This window comes from Sturnus vulgaris, chromosome Z, assembly GCF_052056855.1.
Source record: "Sturnus vulgaris isolate bStuVul1 chromosome Z, bStuVul1.hap1, whole genome shotgun sequence".
Taxonomy (NCBI): Eukaryota; Metazoa; Chordata; class Aves; order Passeriformes; family Sturnidae; genus Sturnus; species Sturnus vulgaris.
The window spans coordinates 65,250,603-65,268,089 of NC_142283.1; the positions used below are offsets into that span (position 1 = coordinate 65,250,603).

At 41.2% G+C, this 17,487-nt stretch overlaps 1 long non-coding RNA gene across 1 annotated transcript; it reads right to left on the reverse strand.

Annotated features, from left to right (window-relative positions):
* Positions 1 to 1,148: 1,148 nt before the first annotated feature.
* On the reverse strand, positions 1,149 to 16,900 carry LOC148219886 (uncharacterized). Its single transcript, XR_015799346.1, has 3 exons — positions 13,127 to 16,900; positions 12,326 to 12,479; positions 1,149 to 6,996 (listed from the first exon to the last, which is right to left on the reverse strand). It is a non-coding gene; the product is annotated as an uncharacterized LOC148219886 (long non-coding RNA).
* Positions 16,901 to 17,487: the final 587 nt, after the last annotated feature.

Consider the following 17,487-nt stretch of genomic DNA (forward strand, 5'->3'; position numbering starts at 1 on the left):
GAAGAGTTCTTGTTTCTTTAGCAACTGCAACATTACAAGTGAATCTTGAAGCAAACACCTAAGCCCTGAAGGAGTGCTGGAATTTCAGGTACATTTTTATTCTCAGTGATTTCAGTGCAGTAATTTCAGCAGCTTCCAGCTCAGCATGATGTGTTGCGGAATTGTTTGTCTGAGGCAGTGAACCTAGATTTGAAAAGGGGTGGACTTGCAAACCAAAGCTTGAGACCTTATATTTTTGAAATTTGTTTCTTCTCAGTATAGCTCTTTCTTCAGGACAAATAACGATGTGAAATGATTCTTACCTTTGATTTGGAGCCTAAAGGGGGAAACAGGAAATCATTCAGGGTCAAACAGCAGCATGATGCTATGGGCCACAGTGCACCACTCCTATGTGACCTGCTAGGGGCGGGCAAACCCGGTGGCACAGGGAGAATGGGACTGGCCCCCGGGCTCCTTGCCAGTCAGCGCAGCCTGGCTGCTCTCTGGGAGCAAACAATAAAAACTGACTAATTTTGTGTCATTTACAAGACGGTGCCCTTTCCTGACAAAGCCAAAGTTCTCAGGAAAAACATTTATTTACCACTTAAGCAATTCTGTAAAGCAAGTGAGTTCTACAGGCAGAATAAAACCTGACACTGGATGAGTGTTATTTAGCTAGTTCTGTTATTACTTGTGTTGAACCCCTTTTTTCTCCCCTAGCATTACTCCATCTCACCTTACTCGTTTTACATATTAACTGAATTAATTAGTAGGGAAAGATTTGAGCCAGCTGGATTTTACTCTAACTGGATTACCTCACAGGAATGTGCAATCCATCAGACCAGCTAAAGTAAACACTTCTCTGGGTCACAGTCCTCCTACAGCCCAGCCCATCTAAAATCCTGTATGAGATCACTGAAATCTCTAAGCAGATTACACGCTTACCATCGTAATGCAGGGAGATATTCTGGTAACAAAACGTTTGCATCCAGCAATCAGCCACTGCCGGGAAGAGGAGGTGGTGTGGACTTGTGATCTTAAGCCATTTAGAGCATTCCCTATCTATAGGCAAGGCACATTTTGATTAGAAACAGGATACACGTACTTTGGATTTATGGTTTTATTGTTTTCAAATACTTTCGGAGATGAAGTTATTTTCTATTCTTCTGTCAACACAAGCCAGATGTCAAAGGTGTGCATGATGAAACACCCACAGATATAACTACAGTGGAAATCTGTCAACATTGTACTAGCAACAGGTATTATCATCATGGGTGCCAGTCCTGTCAAGCCTGCCTGTTCAAATATGTATTTCTGCTTGCCCCTGTGAGCACTCTGAAGGGAACCCTTTGTAAAGCACTATTTTAGCTGGTTGCTGGTCTCACTCCAGTGGGAAAAACCCTGTTCTGGCCTTCCAGCTACACCAACCACTGTGAGTGAATTCATGTGACTCATTAGCTTAATTTACTAAATCGTCCTTAAATAATTCCTACCAACTGCACATTGCTCAGCATCACACCTCAGTGTCTGTGGAACTGCTGTCTGCTGTGGCATGGAGAGGGTCAGAAAGCCTCTGCACCACATGGAGCTCTTGCAGCTGCTCCTTTATTTCTGGTTGGAGACTGGATGTGCTGAGCCCAACTGGGAGCATTCAATGGCAGTTCTCATCTTCCTGCCTCCAGGGCTGTCAAGGCAGCAGCTTCTTTGTGTCACAGAAATACAAGTTGTGTGTTTCTCTTTCACCCATCTAGAATATTCAAATATACTACACTGAGATTTACTAAGGAAATACATTTCTATAATATTAAAATAATTTCAAGAATTAATACTTGCCGCCTCCTCTTTAAATGCAGAGAACTACATTTTGGGGTGATCTGGAGCAATGAGAAGAGAGGTAGAAAATCTGCTTATAGCTTGCTGGAGCAACTTCATGGAATAACATCACTCTGAAATGTATAATTGCAACAAAATGGTTTATAACATTTATAACATGAACAGAGTACACAGGAACTGTTTAAAAATGGAAAAAATGTAACTTTTTCATTGTGTTTTGGAACAGCTTTCAAAAAAGTATGTTATATTGAAATCAAACAGCCTGGAAAATGCTTTGGAATTTTATTCACAAGAAAACTGAATTTTTTGGCTTTTGTCCAGCTTAAAATAAAGTCATACTACAAAATGTGAAACATTTTTCTGAAGTAGAATTTCCATCCTTTGTATGGCGGTTGTTGTATTGTCCATGCCCTACTTAAGTTCAGAAACAGGATGTGAAGACTGTTGCAAGGCCAGTTTTTGTTAACAGGTATAAGAGAATTTATTCTTCCATACATTCAAATTTTCTAGTCTTTTTATTTTTTTTTTCCAGCTGCTGAGAGGTTTTCTTCTGATTTCCTGTTGGAAGGGAAATTCCACTTAAATGTGGAGAGAAGGGAAGTCAGAATGGGAAGCCAATGCCAGATTAAAGAATAGGTATCTTGTCAGTATTACACATGTGGCAGGGAAGGAGTACAATTCTTCATAAGCAGCTGCTCGACTGGAGACATGGTGTCAAGCTCTATTTTTCCAAAATAATGAGAGTTTCCATGTGGGGTTTCAACACAGTGTGCCTTATCTTTCTTCTGCATGAAATCCTTTTTCGATTCATCCACTGTAGAATTTCAACCTTGTGATACAATCTCAATTACATTTTGACAGGTGAAGAAGCCTTACCCTATTTTCTCCCCTTCTGAAATAGTCCTTGTGAAGGATGCCATGGTTCAACCCCAGCTGGTAACTCAGCCTCACCCAGCCACTTGCTCACTCCCCCCACAAGTGGGATGGGTGAGAGGACTGGAAGAGAAAAAGTGCTTGAACTCACGGGTTAAGATACAGACAGTGTAACAGGGAAAGCAAAAGCTGCACAATTAATTCACTGCTTCCCATGGGCAGAAATATGTCCAGTCACCCCCAGGACTGCAAGGCTCCAACGTACATGGTGGTGACTTGGGATGACAAACACCACACTCTGAACTTCTCACCCCTTTCCTCCTTCTTCCTCTGGCTTTATACGCTGAGCAGGCCACCATATGGAATGGGATACCCCTGTAGTTATTTGTGGACAGCTGTCCTGGCTGTGTCCCCTCCCAGCTTCTCGTGCCCCCTTCCACCCCTGGAGTCTCCTGGCTGATGGGGTGGGGTGAGGGGCAGAAAAGTCCTCAATACTGTGGTAAGCACTGCTCAGCAATAACTAAAACATCTCTGTGTTATCATCACTCTTTTCAGCACAAATCCAAAGCACAGCCCCATACAAGCTACCGTGAAGAGAACAAACTCCATCCCAGTAACCAAAAGTAATCTGAAATTAAGATTTTTCTGACTGTCTTATCAGACTGTACTTTTGAGGTGTGATTCAATGAGCACACTCATTCTTGCATCTGTGTTATCTCACCTGGCAGCCTATTGCTATGGACATTGGTCATCACAATTAACACATAATTCAAAGTGAAGATATGCACTATCTTAATTCCTCACATTAATTGAGACAAACTCCTTGGAGATGCCCCAATTCCCTCTGTCTTTCATTTAGTGCTCAAGTTGTGTCACCTTTTTCTGCCCAGGTTTCCAACTTTGGTTTCAAGCAGCCATGCACCACCCCACTGCTGCTATGGAGACGCTGCAGTGGCAGTGGTGCAACACACACAAGAACCCTCCCCTGTCCCAGTCCCCCTCCTCGCACATCCCTCTCCACAGTGGAGGATGCCTGAGTGTGTAGACTCTACAGGGGCCTCTGCTACAGCCTTCCTGGGTGCTTTTGGCAGCTGCTGTACCTTAGAGTAGCCATAAAGAGCAATCCAATCTTCAGAGATACTCGGGTGTGTAGCAGTGGGTTATCCAAGACGAACAGTGCTGCCTTGGAAAAAGTACCACTGCACTGCACATCTGGGTTTATGTAATGGGGTATTGTTTCTGAAGTTACCCACTAAATGTGCTTGCAGACCTTTTTTATGATAAAGGTGGCTCCAGGGAACAAATCTGTGCTCCGCATCTTTTAAAATCTCTCTCTGTAGACTCTCAACTGATAGAGCATAAAGACTTTTAATCTGCTCTGAAATGGAAAGCCCAGATTCCTCATCAGGATGATTTTCTGTTTGTGCTCTTTGCTGGTCTTGTTTCTCTTAGGTATTTTCTCCAATACCAATTCAATACATATTCTAATCTTCCCTCCCTGGGCACCTCAAACATTCAACAAATAGTACACATAATCAACAACATACCATCCAATTGCCAAAAGCTGACTATTATTCTGCCTGATCAAATCACAAAATCCCCTGTGTCTGTCTCCTATCTGGGACATGGATTTAAAAGGCAGCTGTATTCTGACTTCTATTCATTTGTTTGGAGCATTGCACAAGCCCTGCTAACAATTACATAAATCAGCCTTTGTTTAATGTCAACTGATATTCTTTATTGATCACTGGCCAAACTTCTTTTTGAATAATCTGTATTTAGTTCTGTATTTAATAACTCTTCTGGGTGCTATTATAAAAACCTGACATATAAAGTCCTTTAAAAGAGTCATTTTACAACGTCCTTCCTCAAAATTCAGCTCATTGCGTTAATTTCCAAAACCACACAGAAACATTCTTTAAATGAGTATGAATTAGATGGAACATCAGGGCTTTGTTTGATCTTTGACTAATTTGGTATACTATGGGAACAGTGTCATTACCCACTGACCCTGCCCATCACTGGGATAGTCTCAGTCCACACTGATGCTCTTGCCAAGCTAATTGCATGTCTGTGACCGTGCTCTCCCATCAGGTTCTTTCTCCTGTTCCACCTTGTGGAACACAGGAACAAGATGGATTAATGGCTCATCATTTTTACTATGGTTATTTATTGCTGCCTTGCTGTGTGGGCAAAACACATGCAGAGCGATTTAGAGTACAAACACCAGCTAAGCCATGCAAAGCTGCTTGTGGATCCCTGAGTCAGCAGCATCCTGCTCTGTGTCTGGATGTAGGGGGAGAGAGCAGCCCTGCAGTCTACTGACACATCACTCCACAGCTCTGCAAGCCCGACACATGGCTCCACATGTGCCCTTTCTCCTTAGAGTGGTCCTGCTGCTGAGCTGCCAGCAGGGATGTAGTGGGAGACTGCTGCTAGGTCACCATTTATCTTGTCTGATGCACTATCAGTTAAGTGATCTCAGTCAAATATTGTTGAAAAAGGGCTTTCACAGGCTGTGGGGAAATGGATTCCATCTGTCTCTGAGCAGTGACATGCCTCATCTTTGCTTATGCGATGGATTCTTTTTCATACCAGATGTTATGTTAGCTAGGCTTGCCAGCCAGAAACATTTTAGTGGTTTCAGAGGGACCGTGATAGCTCTTTGCTCAGCTGAGTTGGTTTGTCTACCATGGGCAGGATTTAATTAGTGTCAAAGACATTAAAGAAGAACCTAAGAAGTACTACCTTTATTCTTGCTCTGTAGAAACAATCTGATACACATTGGGTCTGCTGAGCTCTGTTAATGAGATTGCACTTGCATGTGAGATTTGATCCTAGAGCACTCTTGATCCATCAGCTTTAAACTGGTTGCCAACAGCCAGTTGCTCACAAAGATGAAAAGCTCTGGTTTAATCCAAGCCTGGAAATAAAGGAACTCCCTCCAATTTACTGGGCTTCCTCACTTCTTCCATCACTCATCTCTGGCAGAAGTGTTAGTGTCAAGACTCCATTGACATTTTCCATGTCTCTGGCCACAGATCTCCTCAGCACATTAGAGTTGTTTTGAGACAGTTGTGGTGAAAATGTTTAGAACAGAATAGAATAATTTACTTTGGGAAGCATCTTTAAGATCACTGAGTCCAATCACTAATGTAGAACTGCCAAGTGCATCAGTAAACCATCTCCCTGGACTTATAGTTCTGTCCTTCCAATATACATTTGTGAGAGTATTGATTTCCAGTGTATTCTCTGTTCTACATCGATATTTTCAAGGAATGGAATGTTTCTGAATGACTGGGGTCTTCTATTCTTTTAAGGGAATTCTACATATTCCCCATTTAGGCAAGAGTATATTGTTGTTTGCAAACTCAGTAGGATAGACTTGGATAATTCCTGTCTTTACCTCATTTATATTGATGTCACCTGCAGCAAACTTATTGATTGGCTAAGTTTGGCAATCAACATGTCATAGTTTTCTGGAGCTATTGTGCAAGGCATTGAGGATGACATACAGACATAGAAAAAATTGTATTTAGCTTTTTTTTCTTTGGAACATAATATAGGATCCAAATCCATCCCTGTGTATCAAGCTTTCATGGTTTGTTGGAGTGTGTTTTGGAGATAGAAAGCTGTGCCTTGTCTTATACTGCAGATCCATTTCCCTTATTGATTGCTAAAACTAAGAAACTGGGGAAAGAAATTATTTGTTCTTCCTAATTATACTTTTATGCTAAAGAGAAGAGCAACTGTGCACTTGTTTGTGCAGGCCATACAGTCTCATCCTGCTTCTCTTTAAACAGCTCAGACCAGCTCTGTGAATGATTTGGCAGCTCACCTGGCAGCTGGGTTATGTGAGCAAATGTGTGAAGGCCACTGGCCAGCCACCTCTTCAGGATTGCGTCGTCCCCAAACCTGGCTGTCCCATCCTGTGTCCCACTCCAGCTGCTGCTCCTCGTGGGGCAAAGAATGCTGATGTGAGCAGGGAAAAATTGCCTGTCTGGCACCATTTAGAGCAGCAGTTCCTGTAAGCTGGGCAGGCTCTGTTCTGACCTGCAGCTCTGCTTGACTCCAACTCGCCTGCTTTGGAACCAGATTGTCACTGACCTACTTCTTTTCCATCCGTGGCCCAGCTTGGCTGCTTTCTTTACTGCTGCCATGCCCTGGCACCCCACAGCTGCCTTTCCATCTGCATGGTAACACAACTTACCCCACAACAACACATCCAGTTCCTAATAGTTAGCAGCTCATTTCCTTTGTGGAAAGATCACTGTAACCTGATGTGCTCCCTCTGATATTTGGCAGCTTTACCTGAGGAAAGGAGCAGGGAAAGAAGAGTTAAGAGAGCATCTCTGACTACAAGAGCAGATATTTTTGCCTGTTTCATACCGTTTTCATTTCCCCCAGCTAATGCTAGAACCAGCCAAAAGAATTCCTTCTTATGCCAAATTGAGTACATTAAGAAGTCATTTAATGCAGTGTTCAAGTTTGGCCAGAGCTGTTTTGATTTAGTAATGTCTCTTAAAAATACTTGCCAAAGTATCTAGTTTTCTAGTAAGAACTTTACCCCTGGCAATATGACTTTTAGAACAAATAACAGGTTTTAAAATCTATCATGAATGTGTGCAATTAGTTCACTTTTTATCTTTCAGATTTAGGAGGAGGATTTACTTAAAATGACGCAACTATGTGTTGGACAGGCAAAAATTTGACCTATACAGCAAAATAGGGATTTGCTAATGAGGGAGAAAACAAACAATTGTCTAATGTAAGATGTAAAGAAATGTATCTGTCTTTGTAGAAAATTAGTCCCTCTAACACTTTGTTAAACTCACAATACAGCTGAGCACTATGATCTTTCTGCACATCTAATTTGAAGTGATTCTTTAACACATTATTAGAGATTTAAAGTGTGAAAAATTCAAGAAGCATTGAGATTGGTGTTTTGGCTAGGGAACTTTATTCTGAAAAATTCAGGTTCAGATTCTCAGATCCTGAGCATTTAACTTTTTGGTTTTGGAGATATTGCCAGCTACCTCAATAAGGGAAGGTTCCTACATTCCTACTTCTTTATTTTCATTTCTTCTTATTTCAGTGATTATAAAGTAAGGAAAAGGTTTCAGGAAAACATTCTTTGTGGGAAGTAAGTAACTTCTGGCAAGAATAAAATGTGATTTCTTAACAGGCATTTTGGAGCAATGAAGTTATCCACCAACCTATTAATATCTAACCTACTATCGCTGTGTCCTTGATGGTGGTTTTGAATAATGTCTGCCTCTGAATTGCTCTTTGTCCTTTTCATTTCCTTGCTTTCCCACCTCCACCCCTGTGCAGTCCCTTTCCAAATCATGCATAAATTCTCGTCTAAGATACAAAGTCAAATCCATGTTTCATAAACAACACAGCTCTTCAAGATTTTCCCTTTATTAGGGAAAAAGTTAGAGCCCCTTTAGTAGCCAACACAAAAAGTATAAATTCCTGCTGAAACAACTGTACATTCAGGAACCCAGTTTAGTTATTGCTGGTGTCTGTGAATGTAATTTTCCCTCATACACTTTTGCCTGCTATTGTAACATGAACACTGCAAAGATTTGGGAAGGCGTTTCTTGACACTGTTTATTTAATTATTAAAATTTAATAATTAAAAATGAAGAATTTGCTGAGTAATCTCTTTAAAACAGTGTCTATTTTTACAGAGGAGCCTCAGTTTGGACAGCAGCCAGTCTATTAATGCAGGAAACTGCTCAGCTTGTATAGACTATTTACAATCCCTGCAAGATTCAAGTTCCACTAAAATGTTTCCAGTACATTGATTGCAATACTGGTGAAGACTTCAATTTTCCTTTTTCGTTTAGTCACAAAGAAGCACACATTTTAGTTGTCAGCAAAGCTTACAGTAAAGGCATCACAGACTCTGCCTTAGTCTGCTATATCTGGTTGTCTTGGTGTATTTGTTCTATTTACAGCAACCACAGAAATTTCCAAGAAACATATATATTGACAGGAAAAGTATTGCAAGTACATATTCTTGATGAAAGTATCAAAAATAACACATTTCACTGAGTAAATCAGCAGTTAAATGTGTCTGGCAGTTTTCACACACTGTTAAGGAGGTAGAGAGCGCTGTGGCTCAGCCTGCAAAGTGATCTCCCTTTCTTGCTCCAAATGCCAATCTCCATTTTATATATTAACAATCCTATTAGAGTTTTAACAGTGATGTGAGTAACAGGGTCTGTGCAATGCAAAGTATGTGGGATCGTCCATTACAGCTGCAAATTGTCATTCAGTTAAAATACTCATTCACAGCTACTCTGCTGGAACTGGAGTCAGCTCATATAAACCTGACCTCAAGCTCAATTCCCTTCCCAGGAGCAGATTTTCCCCCTTCTTACAGTAACTCACAGGAGAGCAAAATCAGGCTCCGTGGGCAGAGCCTGAGATTTCTGCATTGTTGAAGAAGCATCCCAACATTTAAGACTGCCTTCAGCCCAGGAAAACATACTTCATATCTGTGTTTGGCCCTGGAAAGTCGCTGTTTTTAGAGACCCTTCTTGTGCATATGTGCAACATGAATCCTCATCTCCGTGATATCCACTGAGACACTCAGCTAGTACAAACCTCTCTGAATTTAAAGACAGGCTAGCTCAGCAATGCAATGAAGTGGAATGGTAAGGCACAATCTGTTTTCAACATAACATTCTTTATACTCCCATACATCTCAGCTGTATCTTTATGGAATGGCATATCAACTTTTCAATCCAGCACTCTATCCTACAAAAGACTTGGACGATGCTGTCAGGCACCTGGTGTGATTCTTGGATTTTTGAAGTTTGACTTCAATGCTCTGTGTGGGGACCTTCCAACTCAGGCTATTCTTTGATTCTATGATTTACTTGGTATTATCATGTGGTGGCAGCTCCCTGCCTTGTGCTTCAGAAAAAAATCTGTTCAAATTCTGTTCTGCTGAGATTCAAATACTTTTACACCTAATAGAAACACAAAATTTTCTTACTGATAGATAACTTTTGGGTAATAAACTTTCAGAAAATTAACAAGGTGTAAAACCACTTTGAAAGATAAGGAAGGAAGAGGTGAAAACTTTAATCAAAGTAATGCAACTGGAGAAAAACCTGTGCACTTCTTGGGATGCAACTGCCCCCATTATGTCCTGAAGAAGTAATTGAGAAAGATTTTTTCATATCCCAGACCTTATGAGTTGTTGTTCAATTTTCTTTCTTCCAAGTGTTATTTGCTGCATTTATGATCACTGTCCCTCTTATAATTTTAAACCATCATGATAATAACTGCACTAGGGCCTCAAAATTTACGATATGAGATGGGTCTTTCAAATCTAGTGGAAATATATGGAAACCATTTGTCCCAGATGCCTTCAATTAGATTTGTAAAAGACATTTTTATCTCATTCTTGTGTCTCTTGGTTAAAATACAAATTTAAATTCAGTGATTATTCACCTGTCCAGATAGAGAAATTACTAATAGGCCCTAAATAAAGATAAATTTGGAGGGTTGTTGTTTCAGTAACGAATAAAAAATACACTCAGCCATAACAGAAAGGATTTTATGGTGGTTAGTGGAAATAAATCCAGTTGGAAGTCAGTCACTAGAGGTGTTTCCCAGGGGTTCAGTGCTAGGACCAGTCCTGTTTATTAATGCCATTAACAATGTGGACAAGGGGATTGAGTGCATCCTCAGTCAGTTTGCAGATGACACTGAGTTGGGTGGGAGTGTTGATGTGCTGGAGGGCAGGAAGGCTCTGCAGAGGGATCAGGACAGGCTGGATCATGGCTGAGGCCAATGGTGTGAGGTTCAACAAGGCCAAGTGCCAGGTCCTGCCCTTGGGTCACAACAACCCCAGGCAGTGCCACAGGCTGGCACAGAGTGGCTGGAAAGGAGCTGGGGGTGCTGGTGACAGTGACTGACCATGAGCCAGGGTGTGCCCAGGTGGCCAAGAAGGCCAATGGCATCGTGGGCTGGATCAGCAATAGTGTGGCCAGCAGGAGCAGGGCAGGGATTGTCCCCCTGTGCTGGGCACTGCTGAGGCCACACCTCGAGTGCTGTGTCCAGTTCTGGGCCCCTCAGTTTAGGAAGGACATTGAGGTGCTAGAGTGAGGGAAAGAGACCAGAAAAGGGCAGTAGAGCTGAGAGGTGAAGGGTCTAGAAAGTGAGTCTTATAAGGAGCTGCAGGGGTAGTTTGGGTTCTTTATCGTGCAGAAAAGGAGGCTCAGGGGAGACCTTATCACTCTCTACAACTGCCTGAAAGGAGCTGATAGCCAGGTGGGGGTCAGTCTCTTCTGCCATGTCTCAAGTGAAAGGATAAGGGTAAATATCTTTAAATTGCATCAGGGAAGGTGTGGGAAAATGACTGGGGCTAAAATTAGAGAAAACATGGAAATCATATTCACATTCTAGAAGTAATAACAGTACAGAAATTATCGGGTGAAATGCAGATGCTACTCCCTGAATAGGATTACCCACTTCCCAAGTGCAACCACTTCACAGTGAACATGATGCATGATGAGTCACTCAAGATCTCCTTAAATGCAAAAGCAGTATAAAAGTAAGTTAAAAATGGGGAGAAGTAAAAGAAAACTCTACCATACCTTCTGGGATAAGTCAAGAGGGTGACTTATCTCCATAGGGGTCTTTCCCCATAGGGACACCTATGAATTGCACTTCATGCATGCTGAATTATTATCTGAACTTCACTTTTATTGGTGATTAGAGCTTATCTGTGTATTGCTTTGAGTATATTTTTACAGGCAGATACTATCACCATCAATCTCTAAACTTTAACATGCCACAATTTTCTATTATATAAATAAAGAATATATTCTGTAAACTGTGAGCATGAGTCCTTCACAGATTCCAGCAGTTGCTGGCAGCAGGTAACACACTTGACTGTGGAGACTCTTATGCTGTTGTTGTGTGACCCTGAGTAAGTTGAACTGCCCTCCAATCCAGGTGGGATCACCATCTCTGAAAGTGTTCAAGAGGTGCCTGGATGTGGCACTGAAATTCAGAGAGAAAACCTTTCTAAAGTCAATATGGATGCAGATAACACGTTTCAGGCTAGATAGTGTGCATTCTATCCCTTTGCACCAAGTTCTGAGACAAGTAGACTTTTTTTCAGAAATACATCAAAACCCACTATACTCAGAGCAGGCTCTGAAGATACTGCTTTTAATTCTAGTGCTTTCTTAAAGCACTGTGCATACAAGATATGGCAACATATACGTTGGTGTAATTATCTTCTGAATCTAGGAAACTATAAATCAGTACAAGATTTAAACTGTATGTACTTGAAGGGAAGCAAACAGAAAATTTGTGCAGTGGATTTGCTGCAGGACATATCATTGTGAGCAGTCAGTAATTAGCATAGTGTGCATCTTCTGGTGGTTATTATTATGCATAAGAATTTATTTTGCATGAGTAGCTATTTTCAAAGTACAGAGAATGAATGTGAATGTATGGATGCGTGCGTAACTACACAGGCATTCACAACTTGCAATCATGGTCCTGATATTTCAGACAACAGGAAAAGCAATATAAAATAAAGGCTTATTCCATTGCAACCTTGTTCTGTGCCTGCTAACATATGTGTGTGCTGGTTTCCACGTACCTACAATTTGAGTTTATCTGTTTGAGTAAAGCCTTCATTTCTGCATGGTAGCACAGTTCCTCCTTTATGTCAAGTTGCTCAGTGTGTGGGGCTCTCATAGGCACAGCAACCCCCAGCAGACAGCAAGAGTAGTATTATTAGGCTGGAAACCTGCCTTTAAAAATATAAATATACAGTTATTTCCTGGTAAAACTACCATCAGATGGTATCTGTAATTAAAACCTCTCTTCCCACATCCATCTCCTTCTGCCAAAACCATAAGGATTTTTCCACTGTTCTCTGGCATTTCAAGCTGTTCCCTGGTCCTCTGATGCTTATGGCTGCAGAGTAGTATTTTTCACAGTTAATCTCAGTTTAATATATAAACACATCATTTCAGGAAATGGAGGTAGAAGTCTTTCAGACATGGTCAAAATTACCTTTTGGTGACCCTAACTTGACACCTTCAGCATGGTGCCTGTATTGGTAAGAAATTAGTATTTTTACCTTGAGATACTGTTGTGGGTAACAGCTCTTGAGGCAGAACCAGTGAAAAGACAAAACACATTGCCCTCTGAGATCAAGGCCAGGTGTCTCCCATGGCTGTTAAATCTCTGCCCTGCCATTCCCCCAGACAGGGACTGGCATGGTTATTACCATGTCTGTTCCTCCCAAAATGATTTAAGTTAAATTTGTCCTTTTCTCCTGTGGCTTTCACTCCGATATGGGCCAGGGTTGGTGGTCAGTGTTAGGGATGACCCAGATGCACCAGATAGGGCCAGAAAGGGAACAGGCAGGACTCAGCAAGAGGGAGGGGCTCACCCAAACTGAGCAACAGCCATGGCTTTCCAGAGAGGCTCTTGACTGGAAACATCTTGTTTCTTCAGGAAAGAATGTCTGCAAAAGAATTTACAAATTGAAAATAAGACCTGACAAATCACTTTTAAAGGGTGCTAGCTTCAGTGTAGCCATGCAGTGTCAGTACTGGGAAATGAGCTCAGAGGACTGACCTACCTTGTCTTAGGAACCCCCAAGTTGCCAATAAACATCTCTTCACCTTCTGTGTGGGAAATAATACACCATTAAGCTCAGAATCTTCTTTGTGGATTAAGAGAAAGCATGACACATATATAAATAAAGGCAAGAATTTATTGTTACTGCAACAAAAATCTTAATGGTCTACTTCAAGAATCATTGATTAATCTACAATTCAAGAATGTAGGTGTTGTTATTGCAGGGGAAGTGAGATAAGGAATGCAGTTAGAGCACTTCTGTACAGTAAAAGTCTCAATCATAGCAATAATAAAATTAAACACATTTAATATTTTCTACCCCTTTCCTTGGACATATGCTCACCCTTCCACTTTCCTCTGGACCTTCAGGAACTCTGGACCAGCTGGAGAGGATAACAGTGTCAACCATAGCCCCTGGAGTCAATCACTGTGAGGAATGTGATGGTCATGGTGTTGGATTCTTCTCCCTTCTCTGACATGTACTTGGGATAAGGATTTTTTTTCATGTCTTCCAAAGCAGTTTTATACCTTTCTTTTGCTTTCCTGGTCTGTGGCTTCATTTTACAAGTGTTTTTACTCTCTATAGTGCTATTTATGTATGTTAGATATTATTTCCTTGTTCCCTTTGTTAGCTGTAAAATTAGATTTTTCCAGATCAGGATCCATATTTCTAAAATGGACAATTGATGAGTCTCCATTGCCAAGCCTGTGGCCCATCTCTTACTGCTCCATCGCCCTAAACCTCTGTGATGGACTCTTATCTCCACTTCTCAAATGCTCTGCTGTCATACCACACCCCTATTTCTTTACCCTATATTGTGTGTCAGAGTCTTAAACATCTCATTTAACACAGCACCACTGCTTGCTACTGCCAGCTATATGAAACCATGATTGTACCACGCAAGGATAAACACAAATAGAGGGAACTAGCCATAGGCATCTGGGTAACTGGAGGCTGAACAAAGCAAAACAGCTGCAGGCAAGTCACTTGCTCCGACAGAGCAAGCCTGAGGACTCCCAGTCCTGAGGCCTTGGAAAGCCCCTGCAGAGCTCATGGGTTCTTGCTGGAAGGCAGTACTGCATTGCAGGGTTACACAGCAGAGAGGTGCTGTCTCTGGAGATAGTTAAGTTTTCGTAATCACTGTCTAATAGCAGCACATTCACAAAGAACTCGAACATTTCACAGTCGTCTTCCAGCCGTCATGTATGTGCAGGGACTGAGAAAGCTTGGGTTTTCTTTTAATGCTGCTGGATTGTAGGAGCAGCTGAGATCACCTGGTCTGTGCAGCCTGGAGAAGAGGAGCCTGAGGGAAGATCTCAGTGCAGTTCCACCTTCCTTGGGAGGGAGAAGAGGAGGGGCAGGCACTGATCTCTGCTCTGCTCTGACCAGTGATAGCACACAAATGACCTGCAGTTCTGTCAGGGGAGGCTGAGGTGTGATATCAGGAAAAGATTCTTCCCCCAGAGGGTTTTTGGGCACTGAACAGGCTCCCCAGGGCAGTGGTCACAGCACCAGCCTGGCAGAGCTTTAAAAGACTTTGCACAATGCTCTCAGGCACATAATGGGGATGGTGCTGTAAGGGCCAGGAGTCGGTCTTGATGATCTTTGTGGGTTCCTTCCAACTCAAGATATTCTGTGATTCTGTGAAAATCCATGTGGTGAATTTTGGTGCTGTCTATAAAAGGTTAAGCACAACTCCTGTTAACACAGAATGACTGTGGGTTAAGATGATTCCCGCCACTGTTGTGCTCTCATGGTCTGGGATGTTTGTGGGGCTGAAATACCTGGTGTCTTAAGTTTACTTCTTTACATGTTTTTTGTATTTCTCAGTCACACTTCCTGCACATATTTTTGGCCATTGCTTTTTGATAAGTATTTTATTATGGCTAAATATAAATAATTTCAAAAGTCCTTTCATGTTGTTTCATCCTTAGCAAGGACAAATTCAAAAGTTTCTATTTCCAGTGGTTTAGCACACAAAAGAAAATTCTATGACCTACCCAGAAATTATTAAGACTTTGCTTTTTCCCAGATTGTCTGATCAGTTTCACTGATCCAGCATATTTAGGACACTTCATGTGAACAGAGTTTAAGAACTAGAGCTGGCCTTCCCATGAGATGGCAATCCTGTACCTCAGGGTACCCAATGTCAGCCCAGGCCCCGGTGATTAGCCAGTTCTGGGTCTGGACAAGAGCACAGTTCATTTGCAGACTGCTGTAGGAGTTCCCCCCACGCTGGACTCTGCCTCCCAGTCCAGCGTGTGGCACCGCCTGGCACTGGGAGCTGCGGACACCAGCAGCCAGGCAGGGGAGAGCAGTGTCTGTGCCCTGGGATGCCCATCCCTGCCTTTGTGGGCAGACAGCCAAAATACCCACTCTGTGTGTCTGCTCAATTCTCTTCACCTCTTCTGTTCCTGTTTTAGTTTGAGGGGATAGGAGAGGGGATGAAAAAGCACTTTGGAAGGGCATTTTCATGGTCTGTCCTGGCACTACAAAAACACTAAAGAAAGAGGAACTGCAGTGCTTTCCAAAATTATCCCCACCTCTATTCCTCTGCATCTTTCTCAAATTCAGAACCCAAGTTTTCAGACAGTCATTTACATGTCTTAATAATCTTTCAAAAATGTTTAAACAATTCCAACTCCAGCTGTACTTACAGTTGGCTTAAATTTTTCCTTCATACCAAACATATTTAACAGAGGCTGCATTATTTTACAGCACATTGGAATTTCAAATAACCTTGATTTGCTCTCATATTATTCTACTGCTTTTGATATATCTTATACATAAGTAATTCAGACATGCTGAACATTGTGCACTGTAATTGAAGAATAATATAAAGGGGAAAAAAGCCTTATATAGTATTCAAAGGCTTCACTTCTTAAATTACAACACAATATGTGAAAAGGCCTCTAAAAAACTCACATTGTATAGATTCGTATATATTTAAACATCAGTTTGTTAAAGAAAATAAATCTATTATAGTCTCTTTATTTCACCTAAGGAGACTTTAAAAGGTTTCTCACATGCTACAGTTGCCCTATAATCACATTTCCAAAAAATGAATTAAAGACTGAAAATATAATTTATTACCCTAGAGTAATATATAATGTGGTGATTCATCTCATCTAAAAGCAGCTGCTTTCTTTGTCACCTTTCTAAGTAGCATTCATTTCCCTGCCAGGAGCACAATTTACACACTCATCCCAAGGCTCAGATAGCATCATTAGCATATATTTAACAGTAGCAGACAGTGAGCAGCAGGTACAAATGGCTGGCTGATGAGCTAATATGCTTTGGGCACTCTTCCAGCTTGTATGATAGGAGAGAAAATACACTACTTCAAAGTCTGTGAGTCACAAAACAATTAGCAGAAGAGAATGACAAAACGACCCAAACACAGCACTGAACAGGAGATATAGGTATACTGACATGATGTTTATAATTCTAGTTAACAACACATGAAATTATAACCTGAATGAAGAGATGCATCAGTGTGTTATAGACTCATTTAAATAAACATCTGCTTGTTTCTTCCTGTGTTTGTGTGTTTTGTGATTTTTGTCTATTTGGCTTCCTTTTTTTTTTTGGTTTTTTTTTTTTTTTTTTTTTTTTTTTTTTTTTTTTTGTTTTTTGTTTTTTGTTTTTTGTTTTCTGGTTTGGTTTGGTTTGGTTTTTTTTGGTGAGGTGCCTTTAATGAAAAAGTAGCCTTCTGCTGCCTACCATCAGTGTGGGCAATAAATATCCAACAAATCATAGCTGGAAGATACTGCTGTCAACAGGATTTGAATATTTTCATCTTATTGAAGGATGCCAGTTTCCTTATATGTGTTGATAAATGAATGTGCAAGAACTTAGTAAGCGTGTTTGTTATCCTTTGTTTTCTTCCAACCTGAAAGCAGATACCTTCTACTGTTACTGTGACACCCATATCAGCAAGCACTGACACAGGCATAGAGACCACTTCAAAACATGCTGACAATTAACCTATTATGTTATAAATACATATCTTGAAGAAGATGAGAAAGACTGTGTTGCAGGTTGTGGTTTACCCTAATTCAGCCTCATTTTCTAGTAACTGTGACACTCAAAACCTTTTAACTGGTTTCAGAAGTGCTTACTGCCTGAGCTAGCACCATTCAAGATCACCACAATTCATATGTGAAATA